This window comes from Podarcis melisellensis (genome assembly GCF_964234715.1).
Source record: "Podarcis melisellensis genome assembly, chromosome: 2".
Taxonomy (NCBI): Eukaryota; Metazoa; Chordata; class Lepidosauria; order Squamata; family Lacertidae; genus Podarcis; species Podarcis melisellensis.
Window position 1 is genome coordinate 83,724,954 of NC_138529.1, and position 18,213 is coordinate 83,743,166.

The 18,213-nt window shown below is 40.5% G+C and overlaps 1 protein-coding gene across 6 annotated transcripts in view; it reads left to right on the forward strand.

The window, feature by feature from the left end:
• Positions 1–18,213, forward strand: part of CHCHD6 (coiled-coil-helix-coiled-coil-helix domain containing 6) — a 184,991-nt gene that overhangs the window by 83,543 nt on the left and 83,235 nt on the right. The gene's annotated exons all lie outside the window — the stretch shown is intronic.

Here is an 18,213-nt window from a genome sequence, read left to right on the forward strand (position 1 = left end):
ATTTCCTAATTAGTTACAATTCTAATTATTAAAAAGACTTATTAGAACATAATGTCATCATGCCAGAGGTGCTTCAGAAAGGTGGCCCTGTTGCCTTCACAGAAGGTGTCTAGTGTGGCTGTGAACTAATGCGCCTTTATACAGTATGTGTAGTCTTTGATTAGGCAAATTGAGCTATTTACAGTTGGCCAGTTTTTAGCAGGGTGTGGAAGAAGTAAGGGATATAACTTTCATGGCTTACAATATTATTTGTTTATCTCTCTGGGTAGGATTGTATGTTATAGCTCCTTTGCTGCATAGGTTTGAAGGATGGTGGCCTTTTAATTCTTCACTCTGATGTCCCAGGATTTACTTTGTTTTTATGCTTTCTAATCTCCTCTCCTGTCTCTGAATTCTCCAGAATCACTTTGGGGTTTTGCCTCCCTCAGCCTTTAATTGTTAGCCCCTTGTCTTTCATGTAAATGAGCCTTCTTGGATATCCTAGTATGAGCTGTGTCTTTGTCGTTCTCCCTTGATATCCAGTCTTTGTTGGAGTGGCAGTTTTATGGAGGCAAATAATTCCTAGAGGAGTGAGTGAAGTATTTTAATCTTGAAATTTTCAGCTGGAAAATAAGCAGATCCAGCCTGACTTCATGCTTGCTTTTCTCCAGACAGGAAAGGAGGAAAAGTAGCATTATATGTGAAGAATGTGTACACTGGTGAAGAGATCAATGACTTGGCCATGGAAGGCAGATTGAGAGTATTGTAGGAGAGGGAAACAACAGTGCCTTTACTGTGTCTGCTATAGACCTTCAAGCCAGACTGAAGACATGGATGATGCCTTCCTAGAGCAGATTACCAAACCTTCAGAATTGGGAGTCATGGGAGATTTCAGATACCCCAATATTTGTTGGAATGCAAACTTCCAAAATGTCAAGGTCCAACAAATTCCTTAGTTGCCTTGCTGACAATTTAATTTGTCAGAAGGTGGAAGAAGCAACAAGAGGATCATCTCTGTTGGACCTGTTCCTCACCAACAGGGAGGAATTGATCAACAAAGTGGAAGTACTGGGAACCTTGGGATGAAGTGATCATGCTCTCTTGGGTTTCGTTATACAGAGGCAAGGGAAAGTGGAGTATACAGTGGTACCTGGGGTTACATACGCTTCAGGTTACATACGCTTCAGTTTACAGACTCCACTAACCCAGAAATAGTACCTCAGGTTAAGAACTTTGCTTCAAGATGAGAACAGAAATCGTGCTCCGGTGGCGTGGCAGCAGCAGGAGGCCCCCATTAGCTAAAGTGGTGCTTCAGGTTAAGAACAGTTTCAGGTTAAGAGTGGACCTCCGGAACAAATTAAATACTTAACCTGAGGTACCACTGTAATCTGATTCACACTTTAAGAAGGCTGATTTCAGAAAGCTAAAGGAACTACTGGGTGAGATTCCATGGTTGGAAATACTCAAAGAGAAAGAGTCCAAGATGAATGGGAGTTTCTTAAAAGTGAAGTATTGAAATTCAGTGAAATTCAGACAATTCTAACAAGAAAGAAAAGTGGAAGACATCTAAAGAAACCAGTGTGGCTGCATAAGGAACTGACAGATGAGCTGAGATGTAAGAAGCACATGTATAAGAAATGGAAGAAATGTGAAATTATAAAAGAAAAGTATACAGCAGTAGCCAACAGTTGCAAGGAGAAGGTCAGGCAGGCCAAAGCTCAGAATGAGCTTGAGCTTGCAAGAGAGGTTTAAAATAATAATAAAGGTTTATTTGGCTATGCTCGAAGCAAGAGGAAGAACAAGCAAGTAGTAGGTCCTCTACATGAAGAAGATGGAGAAATGCTATTGAGTGACAGAGAGAAGATGGAACTGCTCAACACCTGCTTATCCTCTGTCTTCACCCAAAAGGAAAGCAGGCTTTTCGTTTCATCAATGATGGCATTCCTCTGAGCCCATTTCTGAAGTGGGGCTTGAAGGCAAGGGTTGCGATATCTCTAATGCTTCATGGAGGATCAGGTCTAAAAAGGTCTTCATGGGGAATTTCTCCATTCCAGTTGGCATTATCCCCCATGATCTTTAGCATCCAGAAGGATTGGTCTGAAGTCATCAACATGTGGATGACAGACAGCTCTACCTCTCATTTCTATTTACTAATCATAGGAATGTGGTGGAGATTCTGTATCACTGTCTGGAGGCTGAAACCTACACCAGAGAAAATGGAATTACTAGTGACTGTGAAGATTGCTGATCTAGATCAAGGCTTGCAACTGGTTTTGAACAGGGCTGCATTCAGTAACTTCTTTATCCTTGACTGATTCACCAGCTCCAACCCTCTCTGGAGAAAGTGAACCATGATTTGGTTATGCACACCCTAGTTACATCCAAACTACTGTAATGCTATGACGGAGCAGCCTTTAAAAACAGTCTAGAAACTTCAACCAGTGCAGAATGCAACCAGATGCTCATGTGTTTCAATCATTTTGTACATATTATGTGCCAATTGCATTGTCTACATGTTTGTTTCTGGACTAAATTAGAAGTGTAAATTTTGACCTTTAAAACTCTAAACAATTCAGATCCAAGTTATCTGAAGGATCACCTGCCCCCAGGCTAGGGTACTGTAAGATAGTAGAAATACAAGAGTAACAATAAAACATGCCGTCAAAGTATTTTCAATTTAGAACGAGGATGTAGTTTCAAAAAGCAACACTCCTGAACCTCGCAGAAGATGGGCTCTTAGCATTTTGAAAAGGTTGTTTGTTGAACTGTCTTGAAATTTGTATACCAGAAGGTTATTTGGCTGTAAGCCACACTGAGAAGAAGTGCTAAATATGTTGTATGAAAGTGATTATATATATCATCATCACTTCTTCAACATGAGTATCAACAGCTTCAGGCTCTAATGTGACAGCATTAGTGCCACCTTGTTTCTTGGAATCTCACACTGTTTTTGGCTGTCGGTCCAATAGTTTGATATGTATTGTACTATAGAAAAACCTAAAGAAATACGCTGCTTGAAAAATAATCTCCCAACTTTCTTTCCATTTGTACATTATGGCTTGACTAAGTCTGTTATGAAAACTGGGCTTTACCACAGCAAATAACAGGGTACAAAACTGGAGCATTCTTGAAGCCGCAGTACTCTTCGCCTCTCTTTCAGGTTGCATCTCTGCAGTGTAGGTTGGCTGACTTCCAGTTGATAATCTGGGATTTTGAGGTTTTCCCATAATTTTGTGAAAGAAGCAGAAAGGATAAGATTCTGTGAAACCGCTTCTGAACAAGACAAACTGGCATGTGAATTTTAAAAAATGAGGACAGATTAATTGCTTGCCTCTCCCCTCTGGTCCCACTTGTCCTTGGGCACATTTAAAAGTCTTCAGTTGTATAGAACAAGATTTTCAGATGGCAGAACAACCACCATGTATCCTGCTATTGGGAAACTTTGAATATCAATCACTTGCCTTGTGTGCAGAACATACTGGCTGCTCTAATCATAGCAGGTATAGTGTGAAACAAACAGACCCCCGTCATTCTAGATGTGTGAGCACACATATATGTACTTGCAGAGGAAATAATATGGTTCATTGGGTAGATACAGGTATACCAAAATACAGCTGAGCATTGAGTACTTGGTAGTATCCCAACAAAGAGAATGGACTGAGAGCCATTAAAGAGGAATGTGTAAATAGAAGACGACAGGTCCCACTTGCAGGCTTCCCATATCCATCTGGTTGGCCACTGTGAGGACAAGATGCTAGACTAGTTGGGCCTTTGTCCTCATCCAGCAGGGCTCCTATGACATACAATCTATCCTTCCAGCAAGACCAGGGGCCATAGGCAAGTCTTGGCCCACAATTTCCCCCGAACCATGCCCATTTGCCAGTCAGGTCACATGGTATTATTATTATTCTCACTTCTTTTACTTCCTTTTCACATTTTATTATTTTTAGTGATGGTGATCCATGTTTAATAAATGTTGATTATATATAGATAGTTATTGATTTTATATCATTTACATTCCTAAGAATTTGAGCTGGGGTCAATGACAGTTTTATAAGCTTATCAAGGGGATACGTGAACTCGGAAGTTTGGCCTTCATTGCTGTTGGAAATGATGAGAGGTGAGAGATAAATTCTATAAATATATGAAATAAAAAGCCTGAAGGCTAAAGTCAGATTCTGCATGACGTAAAATTTATTTTTAGCTACTCTTGATTTCAAACATCTTTGAACATTTTTAAGTACCTGCTTTCAATTGTTTTAGCCGATCGTTTTAATATTTTATATTTTTGTAAATGCTTAGAGGTTGTTGGGTTGTTGCTTTTTTACGATAAAGCAATATATAAATTTTGTGAAATAAATAAAATGTGTAAGATTATGAACTCCAGCAACTATCCCCTCCTCTCCACATCATACTAGCACCATCCTCTTACCATCAAAAGCCAATGTCAATGGGCAAGTGCTTACATGTTTAAGCTTTGGTTAGTTTCTAAACGGAGGGGTTTCCAAACTTTAGAACAGTGCTCAGGAATACCTTCATACGTGCCCTTGTAATGGAGGCAGTGCCCATACCTTTGAATTGTTCTGGGGCACAGTGACAGGTTGCAAATGGGTGCTGCATCACCTGTTGCAGGGCAAAAATAGAATCCTTCTCCGGACCAATGGGACAATGGGCAAGGGTTTGTCAAGGCTGCACTTCCTTCCTCTTCTATGCATGGACATTTTCATATTTTAAGAACCTTGGCAGGTTGACACCATTTGCTTTGCACTATTAGATTTAAAAACACAAAAAATGCATTGCCTTCCTTTTCAAATTATTTATCATCTGAAGCTTTGTGTATGTATATTTTTTAAAACAACAATAGTAAGTGCTTTTAATAGCTTCACACCTTCCTTGTTTCACCCTAGGGCTTTCACTTCCTCTATAAAGTATCCTTTGCTATGGGAGAGGAGACTTCTGAGTGTAGAGAGAGAATTACATTCTTCATAGGGTGGTGTGTTTAGCTTGAATTTGTGTCTCTGCTATGACTGTTTGTCTTGCTGTCGTCTTCTGTTCATGCTCTTAGGATGTCCTTGGGAAATGAGTTTGTTTGTTTTTAAATTCTATAGGAATTTTTTGTTTAAATGTATTAAAATACAAAGTATAGTTAAACTATTTGCATTTAGTCTCCTTAGAAGACTTTTTTCAGTCTGCTCTGCATTTTTTCTCTGTGTAAAACAGAATATGTCGTGAATCAAAAGAATCCATGACCACTGATGATGTCCTGCAATAACAATATTCTTTTGCAATGAGATTGCAATAACAATGTTCAGTGATGGAACTGTCTCAGCTTGACTGCATGATTGCGGATTTCCTCCTCAGTTATGCAATTGTCTGAACTCCAGCTGTGGGTGTCTGATTTGCATAATCACTCTGTGGTTACATCTCAATAACACTATTCCTTGTGTGTGTGTATATATGCATGTGTGTGTTTCTCCTTGATCTGATAGGCTGCTGTAATTTCTGTGCTCTTGGCTTTTTGAATGGAAATTTTCATGCTTGTGCTAGCAGCAAAAACATCTCTTTGTCTCATTGCTATTAGAGTAAGTTAGTTAGAATCTAAACATTGAATCAAAGAAGAAGAGGGAATACCTGTGATACAGAGAAAGATTTGGTGGTCAGACACAGAAAATACTATTTTAAATAATTTAATTCTGATGGTTCTGTTTCCACTTAACTTTCCAAAAATAGCCATCAGATAAAATATAAAATAGTTCACCTTTTGCCATTATTTATAACACATTTATTATAATGGGGTTGCCCTGATCACACTTTCATTTTTTCTGCAATGTTAGATTCACAAGACAAGTTCTGTCCCCAAAAGAATGCATCCTACAGGCTTTGTCGTGATTTTTGCCTTCATGTCAACCTAATTTTTTATATGAATTTTCAACACGCAGCTAATCTTCAGCACTTTCTCGAAACACAGTTGTGGTTTAGGATAAATCCCAATGCTAACTATCCCAGGATGAAAAGGAATCAGGTGGCAGCACAATATGGACCCCATGCTTCTGTGAACCCTATAACTCTGTCCATAGATGGGTTTGTTGCATGTGGCCAGAGCTCATTGTCTCCTCATGCCTCTTTTGCCCAACTTTTTCCTTGCCTAGTTTGAATTCCTTTACCCACCCCAGCAAGATGGGGATATTACATATATATATGCGCAGATCATGTTATTTTGTCAGCTCAATAGGAAAATATTTAGTTCAGCACAACCTTATATGTATTCCTTGTAAGTAAATCCCATTGGGTTCAATGAAACTTACTCAATTTAAAAAGATTATCAAAAGGGGAATGAACATGAAAACCTCATGTACACATTCTAAGGATCAACAGTGCTGTCTTGGGGTAGCCTAGCAGGTAATGACACAAGAAAAAAGCTAATACGTGTTAGATAAAGAGGCATTACAAAAGCAGATGATGCCAAGTACAGTGGTACCTCGGTTTAAGAACAGTCCTGTTTACAAACAATTCGGTTTAAGAACTCCTCAAAACCAGAAATACTGTTACTGTCCGGTTACAGATAGGTAGCCATGTTGGTCTGCCATAGTCAAAACAAAAAATATTCCTTCCAGTAGCACCTTAAAGACCAACTAAGTTAGTTCTTGGTATGAGCTTTCGTGTGCATGCACACTTCTTCAGATACACTGAAACAGAAGTTTCCAGACCCTTCTATATAGTGAGAAGGTGGGGAGGGGTATTACTCAGAAGGGTGGTGGGAATGGGTGATGGGCAGATAGCTGTGATGAGCCTGTTGACGACTCTTAACGACTGCAATAGGTCTTACAGGAAAAAGCAAGGGGTGAGAAGGTGAAAAGTGGCTTTGTCATGTATAATGAGATAAGAATCCAATGTCTTTGTTCAGGCCAGGTTTCTCCATGGTTTTAAGTTTGGTGATAAGTTGCAATTCAGCAGCTTCTCTTTCCAGTCTATTTCTGAAATTCCTTTGTAGTAAAACAGCTACTACAAAGGAATTGTTTTACTACAAAGGAATTTCAGAAATAGACTGGAAAGAGAAGCTGCTGAATTGCAACTTATCACCAAACTTTAAACCATGGAGAAACCTGGCCTGAACAAAGACATTGGATTTTTATCTCATTATACATGACAAAGCCACTTTTCACCTTCTCACCCCTTGCTTTTTCCTGTAAGACCTATTGCAGTCATTAAGAGTCGTCAACAGGCTCATCACAGCTATCTGCCAATCACCCATTCCCACCACCCTTCTGAGTAATATCCCTCCCCACCTTCTCACTATATAGAAGGGTCTGGAAACTTCTGTTTCAGTGTATCTGAAGAAGTGTGCATGCACACGAAAGCTCATACCAAGAACTAACTTAGTTGGTCTTTAAGGTGCTACTGGAAGGAATATTTTTTGTTTTGTTACTGTCCGGGTTTGCAAACTTTACCTCGGTCTAAGAACGGAATCCAAACAGTGGAAGGGCACCGGTGGCGGGAGGCCTCATTAGGGAAAGCACACCTCAGTTTAAGAACGGTTTCAGTTTAAGAACGGACTACCGGAACGGATTAAGTTCGTAAACTGAGGTACCACTGTAAGTGCACTATAAGGAATGCAAGTACAGCAGCATGAAACAGAATTGAGAAGTCATATGGTATTGTTACAGCTGAAGACATGCCTTTCAGGTAGTGGAAGAGGATCTTGGGATATTTTTGCCTAATTCAGTGCTGAACCCCAGAGCTTAGAAAGCGCTAATTATTTTGAATCCAAGTGTATTCATAATTGCCATGTTGGAAGAATGACTGAGAGAGGATGGGGGTAAAGTTCTAAAAAGAGCTAGCTTGCATGCAATTTTCTTTTAACTAGTTTCTTGTCAATTTGCTTTTCACATACTTCAGTCGAAACAAAATGCATAGTAGAATCAATAAATGGAATGGTGCCTGCTGTTCAAGAATGACTGTTTTGTTTGTCTAATAGCCAGTATGAGAATTTGAGGCTTTGTTAATTTGTCAATGTAAAAATATTCTTCACATTTATTTTATTTTGTATCCCAGTTTTAAGGGTCTGGAAAATTATTGTAGGAGCCAACCCTGGGGAAGGCTTTTGGTGCATTCACAGAGTTTGGCATTCAAAGTCTGAGCAAAACTTTCAGGAGAGAATTCATATGGGCTAAAGAGTGTGATTTCTGCCGTCTTGATGCAGTGGGCAGGATTCAGTTGAATGCATGGAACAAGGTCCACTCACACAACATTACACACCCACCCTTGGGAACCTCCAGAATGGGTTTAGGAGGCGTGCAGGAGAAGGAGAGGGGAGAAAAGTATTGTTATTCAAAGAGTCCTTGTTCCCTGCACACACACACACACACACACACACCCCACTTAGTGCTATGTTGAATTTCACCCACAAACAAAAAGCAAATTCCCATCCTGGCTTCAATTAATATTGAGTTTGTATATGTCTCACTACACAGTATATCTGGGAAAGCATGTGGTTGGCAGCCAACAGACACAGCTGTCTGTTAGCTCTTAAGTTGCATGGCAGGGAGGAGGGACCCCTGTGAAGAAACAGGCCAGTCTTCCTGCTCCCCTCCCCAACTTCCTGACATTGTAATCTGAAGTGAGCATCCTTGAGGGGAAAAGGCATTTATAAATTGGCTGGGTGCACTGCAAAGTGTAGGTGCTGGCAAGACCTCAAGCCACCCACTATCTTAATTTCCCAGGGGGATCTCTACATATGTTTGCATATGCAAATTTGTCTCACAACCCTGTACCCAAAGTACTTCAAGCACCCAGGGACACCATTGGTATTTACCAGTCAGAGCAGTTTGCTCTGCTGTTCCTACTTCCTCATTCACAAACCACCCACCTGCTCCTTAAGATGGAATGTCTCTAGCAGCTCTGTGACCTTCTTCATAGAACTCCTAAAAGACCAATGCAGCACAATTCTTACACCAGCTGTGCTGGGCTCCAGAGCCTTTCCAAGGCCAATTTAAAGTGGTGGTTTAAACCCTTAAATGGCTAAACTTGGGCCCAAGGACTTGAAGGACAACTTGCCCGCACTCCTAAGCTCAGCAGTGGAAGCCCTCCTCAGTTGCCAGCCACTTAGACTGGAAAATTGGCAGGCACATGGGAGGGGGCCCCTGGAACTTTCTATCAGTTAACTTTCTGAAATCTATGGCACCCGGCCCCGGCCCCCCCCCCCCGTAGCCCCAAATAATTGTTTATTTCAGGTAGCCAACTTTACTTTTGAGAACTTTTTCCACCTGTTTTTTTTTATAAATAGCTGCTTCTGTGGAATTATGGTTTTGCAATATTTATTTTAAAACTTTTATATACTGGTTGATGGTTATAAAACCTCAAAGCAGTTTACAAAAAGAATACATACATTATAAATTGAATATGTTATGATTACTGACTATGAGAGTTTTTTCAGGGAGAGGCATTAATAGTTTTAGTTGTGTACACTGGTACCTTGGTTCTCAAACTTAATCTGTTCCGGAAGTCTGTTCCAAAACCAGGGCATGCTTTCCCATAGAAAGTAATGCAAAACAGATTAATCCGTTCCAGACTTTTAAAAACAACCCCTAAAACAGCAATTTAACAAGAATTTTACTATCTGATGAGACCATTGATCCATAGAATGAAAGCAATAATCAATGTACTGTACTATAAAATAAATAAGACAGTATTGTAGATCATAAAAATTAAAATTACTTTTTTTCCTTACCTGCACTGATGATAGTCATTTTTGAATGTGGGCTTTTATCCACTCCAACAGCCACACAATCAATCAATCAATCAATCAATCAATCAGTAGCTGAACTGGGTTCCACACAGTCAAAAAAACAAATTAACCAAAAAAGTCTCAAAAACAAAAATGCAAAGTAAGTAGCAAAAACATAAGCACCAAACTTAATCTGTTCTGGAAGTCCGTTTGACTTCCAAAATGTTCAACAACCAAGGTGCAGCTTCTGATTGGTGCAGGTGCCCCGGAAACAATAACTAACAGGTGCATCAGACATTTGGTTTCTGAAAAACGTTCAAAAACTGGAACACATACTTCCGGGTTTTCAGCGTTTGGGAACCAAGGCATTTGAGAACCAAGGTACCACTGTATTGTTGATAATATATTTTTGATTTTCTTTTTAAATATGTAATCTGCCTTGGTGGGTATTACTCAGAGAGACAACATATAAATGTCTTAAAATAAAGTCTATTCTCACAGCTTTGATATCCCACTGCATAGTCTTTATAGTGCACAATTAAGGGCGGTATTTATTTATTTATCCCTTTACATTAGAAATAGGCAGTACAGTGGTACCTCTAGATGTGAACAGGATCTGTTCCGGAGCCCCGTTCGCATCTAAAAGCAAACATAACCAGCGACAGCACATTTGCGCACATGCGCATCGCTTTTCGTCGCTTCTGCGCATGCACGTGATGTCATTTTGAGCGCATGCGCAAGCGGCAAAACCCGGAAGTAACGTGCTCCGTTACTTCCAGGTTGCCGTGGAGCACAACTCAAATGTGCTCATCCCGAAGCACATTCAACCCGAGGTATGACTGTGTTTGTTCTTCCATCCTTCCAGCTTGTTGCAGAAACCAGAAATGGTCAATATGAAGCTGTTGCTATATTTCTTCTGTTTAAATGAGTCCCTTGCTTCTGTGGATGAAGTACCTTTCTGTTTGAGACAGGAGTTTTGTTCAAGGGAATGCTGGATTTCCATTTTGCCTGGTTAGAATTTCCAAGGGCCAGGAGGCAGAGCCCAAATTCCTCCTAGCATTTATCCCAAAGTATGCCAGGGAGTTTTGGAACCCACTGGTTCCAAATGAATTCTCCGCTCACATAGCACATACAATGTAATGTCCCATGGAGGCTAATTTTAAATTGCCCCCCATGGCAGCTCCCTCCTATGCAGAAGCTTTCTTTCTCTCTCTGTGTTGCAGCTCCCTATCCCCACCCCTCCAATCTCTTACAGCTTTGCAGTAATGTAAAGAAAATTGCCCAGTCGCATGGCCGTCTGCTGCACATGAATGGCTTGGCTGGATCACAGCAATTTTCACAGCAGGCCATTTAAAAATGGCTTCTGCATAGCAGCTGTTTTATGTGTAATAGCCAATGCTCCAGTGCGTATGGGGAGCATCCCATAAATTTTGGCTCTCACATCCTAGAAGTGACCAGTTATCTAGCAATTCCCAAGCATTTGAGTAAGGAGTCCAGCTGACAGAATACTTCCTGATCCGAGGCAGGCTTTCAATTCCACCCATCCTTCTAATGAGACTCTTTTGAACACCTCATGTTCTGTTGACCCAACATCCAAGCTGAGCTCACCAGTGAAATCACTGTTCTAGGCCATGTTTTTCCCCCACAGCAGAGTGAATGGGAAAAAAGCACCTGCAGGTTGTGTGTGTGTGTGTGTGTGTGTGTGTGTGTGTGTGTGTGAGAGAGAGAGAGAGAGAGAGAGAGAGAGAGAGAGAGAGAGAGAACACTTTTCCTGACAGAGAAGTTATCTTCCCAAATAGCTGAAAGGAATCGAGAAGTAGTGAAAAAAATAAATTGCTTCATTTATAATTTTCTTTTCTTTGCCCTCGGTGTGTGTGTGTGAGAGAGAGAGGGGGGGAGGGGCTGCCTGAATCTGTCAAGTTTCTAGAACTTTCAGCCCTTATTACTCATGTTTCTATAGAGCTCCCTCGAAACTCTTTGTCTTACTCCTCCTCCGTTGCACACCACCCTGTTCTGAATATGTACACCCACCTCCCAGTTAGATCCATGCAGTCTGCGTCTGGTTTGTCTTATGTGCCTTTGATGTGCTCCGTAACGCAGGCAAAAGAAGGTCTGATCATTTCTCTAAAAACTTGACAGTTTGTGTGACAATCTGTCCACAAATCCACAGGCTTCCTGTCAACCAAATGAGCCTTTGAATATCAGAAGTTTTAGAAGCAGTGCTTGCCGCTTTGCCGGTGTGCTGAGGGGAAACTGTAACAGGCTGCCTGTATAACCTGGGAGGTTTGCCACATTTCCCTTGATCTTGTCTGGGACATCTCATAATTGTTTGTTTGGCTGTTTCTCACTCAGCCCTGCCCTTACCAGGGTTATTTAGCAAAGCTTGACTGCCTGGATGCTGCACAACTGAGTAATTTGCAGTCGTCTGGATAATAAAAATGAAGCGGGGTGGATGGCACTTTGGGCACTTTTAACAATCATTTTAAATAGTTTCCTTCTTATTCTCTTTCCTAATGTTAGCTGGCCTTGTGCTCAGATGTCTCTTCATGTATTCCTCACACATTTGAGTTATCTTTCATCCCCTTTGCTTCTACTTTCTAAGATCAAGGATGGGGAAACCATGGCTCTCTAGATCAGAGCTTTCCAAATTGTCCATGTTGGTGACACACTTTTTAGATATACATCATTTTGCAACACAGTAATTCAGTTTTGCTAGCAAACTGGACATTAAACTAACCCCTTTCTGGCGTGGAGAGCATTCACACAACACACCTACATACTGCGACACACAGTTTGAAAAGCTCTGGTCTAGATGTTCTTGCTGTCCAACTCCCACCAGCCTTAGATAGCATAGTCAATGAGGATGGGAGATATAAGTTCAACAATATCTGGAGGACCACAGATTCCCCACCCCTGTTTGAGATGTTACCTACCCTTCTTTAATGCAGGCATTGAGAAACGGTATGTGCCTGACTTCAGAATAATTAATAGAATGACATACAGCTCCTTTTCTTCCTTGATCCATCATGAATTGCCATTGTTCACAAAACATTGCTGGCTTTTGTAGGCATGTTGGGGGTGGAGCTGGATTTTTAACATTTCAAGTGTCGATCCTCTGTCAACTATTGTATATTGTACAGCTTTGTGTTTCTGTGTCCTTGAAGGCACCATGTTCATAAAAATAAATAAGTCTAAATGTTTTAAAAGCTGCATTTAAAATGTACAAAAAAATTAACGGACAGTTGTAAAACAATTCTTATTGCAACTGTAATGTTTCAAGTTCCTCACCCCCTAAAGGTTTTAGGCCATATTTGTACAAAGTGAGGAAGGAGCAGGAATGTGGATGTTTAAATACAAGATCAGCAGGATAGTAAACACTCTATATATTTCACATCAGAACTTCATATATAGTATATTCAGAATTATTAAAGCTAAAGTAGTTAAATTATTAAGAGTACTAAAGCATGAATACCTTTTAATCTCTTCTCTAATATTTAGTAAAAGGACTCTTTAACAAATTTAGGATCCTGGTATACTGTCTCTCAACCTCATGATATTATTAATTTTTATCATTGGGCTGTGTATTTCTGTGTACTTTTATTTCAACCACCCCCCCTCAGGTTTTTAGCAACAATCAATTTTGCTGCTGTCAATATGTTAGATATCATTATTGGGTTCATTTTTGCTAAACGGGAATGAAAAAATTCCAATTACAACATTCTCAGATCAAGAAGTCAATTATAACCGGTTATATTCAGAGCAACTGGATGTAATTTCACCTTTGATGGTGTTGGTGGCTAGCACAACTGAGAGTAAAATGGTAAACCCTTTTCTGCTGTCCACCTGTGCAGTCAGAAAGGTCAGTAGTTTATTCAGTATGTCTGCTGGAGAATTGGGTGGGGTGCTGGAAAGAGGTTGGATTTCCCTGGATTCTACAGTAGGAAGGGGCATGCCACAGTCTGGGAATTTTTGTATTCTACTTCTGCTCACAGCCCATCATGGAAAGCAGTTGGTCACAGCTTTTTTTGCTTATCTGGATGCCTGTAATGTAGACCTTGGCTTCCTCTGCTCCTGATGAGTATTCACCACTACCATGCACCTCTGTGTTTTATGTCCTCCTCTACTTTTGTTACTCATCCGTTGTGGATATTGTTCCTATCCTCCTGCTAGTACCAAATGCCAATTCTGATTTAGGGGGCTCTTATTCTGCTGCTGTCCCCTTTCATGAACCAGGAAATGTGAAAAGATTTCACCCAGAGAGACATACCCCTTTTCCCCCTTGCATTGCAGCTATCTCTCTCTTCTCTGATCCTGAAGTGAATTCTAATTCAGCATTTATGGTTTCGCAGTTTATTGACGAGGGAATGAGCAGAATGGTCACATTCCACACTTGGCTTCACTGCATGCATTGAAGGAATGAGGGGATGGATAAGCCCATCCCTGAACAACCTTTTTTTGGCATCTCTAAAATCCTGATGTCCGCCCCCCCCCCCCCGGTGACATATAATTCTTATTATTCAAAAAGTGAACTCCTATTCACATGGAAGAAGCCTAAAAGGCCATTAACTTGGTCTAAAGAAGCTGATTTTAACTTTTAAAATGTGTATGTTACAATATATATTTATATACTATATATGAGGCCCCTGGATCTATAAGAAATGCAGAAAAATTCACTGTTAATAACTCATTTTCAAATTGCCCCCCTTAAAAATCAAATTGCCCCCCTGTGGGGCATGTGCCCCATGTTGGGAACCACGGTTGTAGAAGCACAGATTGCAGGCTTGCACAACTTATGACCCATCAAGCTGATCTCAGCCCAGCCAGCTTGGTGTGGGGACCCATGAAGGGCTTGATAAACCTCCTGATTTTGCATATGTGAGCCTGAAAAAGTGGAGAGGGAAGCTGTTAAGCACCTACAGCTGCTGGGCCATGCTTGGCTTCAGAGGTCAAATTTGTCAGGCCTGTGCTTGAATGTTGAACCAAGCCTTCTTGGTCAAGTCATGATCTTGGCCAAGTTCCTCAGCTGCAATTGGGTAGTAATAACACACACACCAGATTCTTATGGGAGTTAGTGATTGTAAAGCATACTGCATTTTAACAATTCTAGATGAATTACTGTTGTTAATAATAGCTACATTGAGAGACTTGGTATAAATTACATTTAATACCAATAATAACTGCCTTGAGAGCCTTATTTCACAGCTTTGAAATGTTTATTTACACACACTTTTGATATAAAAATCAACAGAATCATCAACGTATTATAAATGGGTAGAAACTCCCTTGTGTTCAGGATACTGAACGCGGGGAGTGATTCCAAAGTGTAATTTGCCCAGAAAGCTACATTGTAGAGGTTTGTCATATTGCGCATCTTAACCGATTAACTGAAAATCATCAAAGAGGTTTAGGATGCATACGCAGGTTCCCATGTTGCTGTGGGTGTTTTTTTCAATTTTTTAAAAATAAACTTTATATGACTGCAAGAGGCAAACAGCACATTGAAATAACAAATGGGTAAGCCTAGTTAGTCCTCTGGAATTTGAACACAAATCCTCCTTGCGGTAGGCACCCCAAAAGGATAATGGCAGCTGCATTCTGCATTTGCTGCTGCTGCAGCTTTGTCCTAGCTTTGTTTTTCAGTGAATGATATTTGTGTTTCCTGAAATACTGCTATATTTATCCCACTAGTTTTCCGTGTCAAAGTGGAAGAGAGCGACAGCTGTACAAGGTCATAAGGGCTCTTAATTTCCAATTTAAATAGCCCTGGTTAGTACCAGGCGGCCCAAAAAACCCTTACAGGAGAGTCTCGTGACAGAGGTAGCCGGTGCTTAATTCCCTTTCCTTTTGCTGCCTTTTCCCTTTTGTTTTGTTGCATGGTGCGAAAAATGTGGTTTTATTGCCTTTTTACATGCATTGTGGGATGCACATTCCTTCCAGCAGGATATGGGCTCCCGTTCTGAACGCAAGAGAGAACTCGCAGCAACAAGGGAGGAGGGATTCTAAGTGATGCTCCTGTCAGGTGCTAGGCAGATTGCACCATGTAATCCTGCAGCTGTCATCTGCAGCATTTGTCAAGGCCTCCTCTGTTGGTCTGCTCTGTTTCATCACGGGGATCGCTAGCATTCATCTAGGCTGGCAATGTTTCAACAGCCATTAATCCTCTTTGTATCTTTCAGCGCTGTGACCACTGACAAGGTTCTAGGCACCGCCATGTCAACATACCTCAATATAACTTGCGATTGTTCTGTTTTTCCTTTAAAAAAACAAACAAACAAGCAGATTTTGATCCATTGACCCAGTTCTCAGCCTAATATGGTTGTTGAGGTATTTTCACCTCCACCCCCCTTGCTGCTGTTTTAACACCGGGAAAGGACCTTTCCTAAAAATGATTAATTTCTGGTTTTTGTCTTTCTCTTCCGTGTTTTTCAGTCAGGTGTCTTATATCTCACCTAGACCAGTGTGTAGTTTAGGCAAGTGAAATGAAGCAGCCTTTGTGATGAGCTGGTAAAGCAGTTCCACATATCTCCTGTTCCATAGAATCACAGATTCTACAGAATTGTAAGGTACCTAAAGTCCAGCCCCCTGCAATGATGATTAAATGATCCTTGAATAGCATACTTTGTCTAAAACTGAGGAGAGCTGGAGGTGGGGTTTGAAGATTTAATCCAGCCCCCCACCCACCCCCTATACAGTTTCTCCTATAATTCGTGCATGTTACAGAACTGAACAGACACATGTCCTACATAGCTTGTGTATTTTTGGCATTCCCCATCAAAAATATCAATTATATTTCTTTGGGGGGGACACATAACTGCACAGCATAATGCAGGAATAGTCACAGCTTTCCCACCTTATATGAAACACTGCAGTTACTCACTATTTTCATAACACTTTTTAAAAGTGCCTGATGTTAAGTGCAGTTTTTTTCCAGATGGAAAATTTGCTCCAGCAGGAAGAATACAGCGTGCGTGCCTCTCAGTAGGTGCAATCACTGCATTGCTACCTCACACATTGCGTTTTTGCTGTGTATTCTGACTTCGGAGCCGCTCCAGCGTTCATTAAAATGGCAGCATATGAATTGCTATAAAATCCTGGACATCAAATCCTTTTCCTTCTGCTCCTGTAAATTTATGCTAGTAAGAGTTTGCTTAGAAAAAAACATAAAATTAAGCACATGCCTATAATCTCAGATTTCAGGCCTTCTATTCAATATCTGACACTTGTAATCAACTTGCTGGTTCTTAGATCGCTCAGTTTATTTCAGACTTATCTGCTGGAAGTTATTAGCAAAGTTGACGAGCAGCTAACCATGCTTGAAATCTGTAGTCCCAAGTCCGAAGGGAAATTGCATAGACACACTTAAGATAAATGATTAAAATCCAACTAAAGACTTATTGAGGCATCCTCTTCCTAACTGGTTGCTCTGATGGACTACAAGTTTCGAGGAAGGACTACTGTGGCCAGTATGGTGTCTAGAAAGCTCCTGGTCTTAAAGGGAAGCTTAACTGGTAATGGTGAAGGAAAGGTGAAGCTCAGTTTCCTTCTCCAAATAGAAGTTTTGTAGAAGTGGAGCTGTTTGCCAGAGAAGCCTGGCTTGGTGTTTAGAGAGGGCAAAGCTGTTCCACAGCTTTGAGGAGCAACAGGAAAGTGCACAACGAAGGTCTTCGTGGAGAAATTGTATCCTGTGTTCTTAGAACCAAGGATGAAAACATGCTCTTCAAGTTACTTGAAGGGAGGGCACAATCTGCTAATGCAATAGAGTAGGACATTCTTGGTAGGGAGTGGAAACACACTCCCAAAACAGACTTGCCAGCCATTACAACTACTTTTGTTCCACTAGACTCTAATCAGTTTTTGTAAGTCACTCTAGCCTGTATTTCTTTTTATTGCTGAAAGTCAGAAGTTTAATTACTTCTGACTTTTAAGTTGTAGCTTTGTACTGTATTGCATTGCATTCGGGTTTTGATTGTGAACTTTGATTTTATCATGTTGCTTTGAGTAGCTGATGGAAAGTTAACTGAGACTTGTGCAGGATAAATACATGGTGATAGCCTTGTGTGCATTTTTTGTTTTTTACAAACTTGTCACTAAAGTACCGCCCTCTTGTTGATGTGTTTACTATAGCCAAAGATTCTTCTGTAATCATTTTATAAAACACTTACACCTGGAAAACATCCCTGATAATCAATTTCTTTTTCTGTTTTCAGTCTTAGGGTTAGGGTTAAATCCCAGCTTCATGCTGAGCCTTATGTACAACATATTTGTTCTTATTTTCCATTCCTGCTGCTCCTTCGTTGCAGATCACTGCTGGCTAATAGAATTTCATGGGGCTCCTTCCTGTTGCCTGCAAAATGTTTCATTTTGCTACCTTCCGCTCTTGCTTGCTTTTTTCTACTTTTTGTCATCGTTTTGATCTTGCAAATCCAGGTCCTATGAGAAATCAGACAGTATGAAATATGAAAATTGCTTGAGAAGTAATTGGAGAAACAGTGAGATTTATGAAACCCATG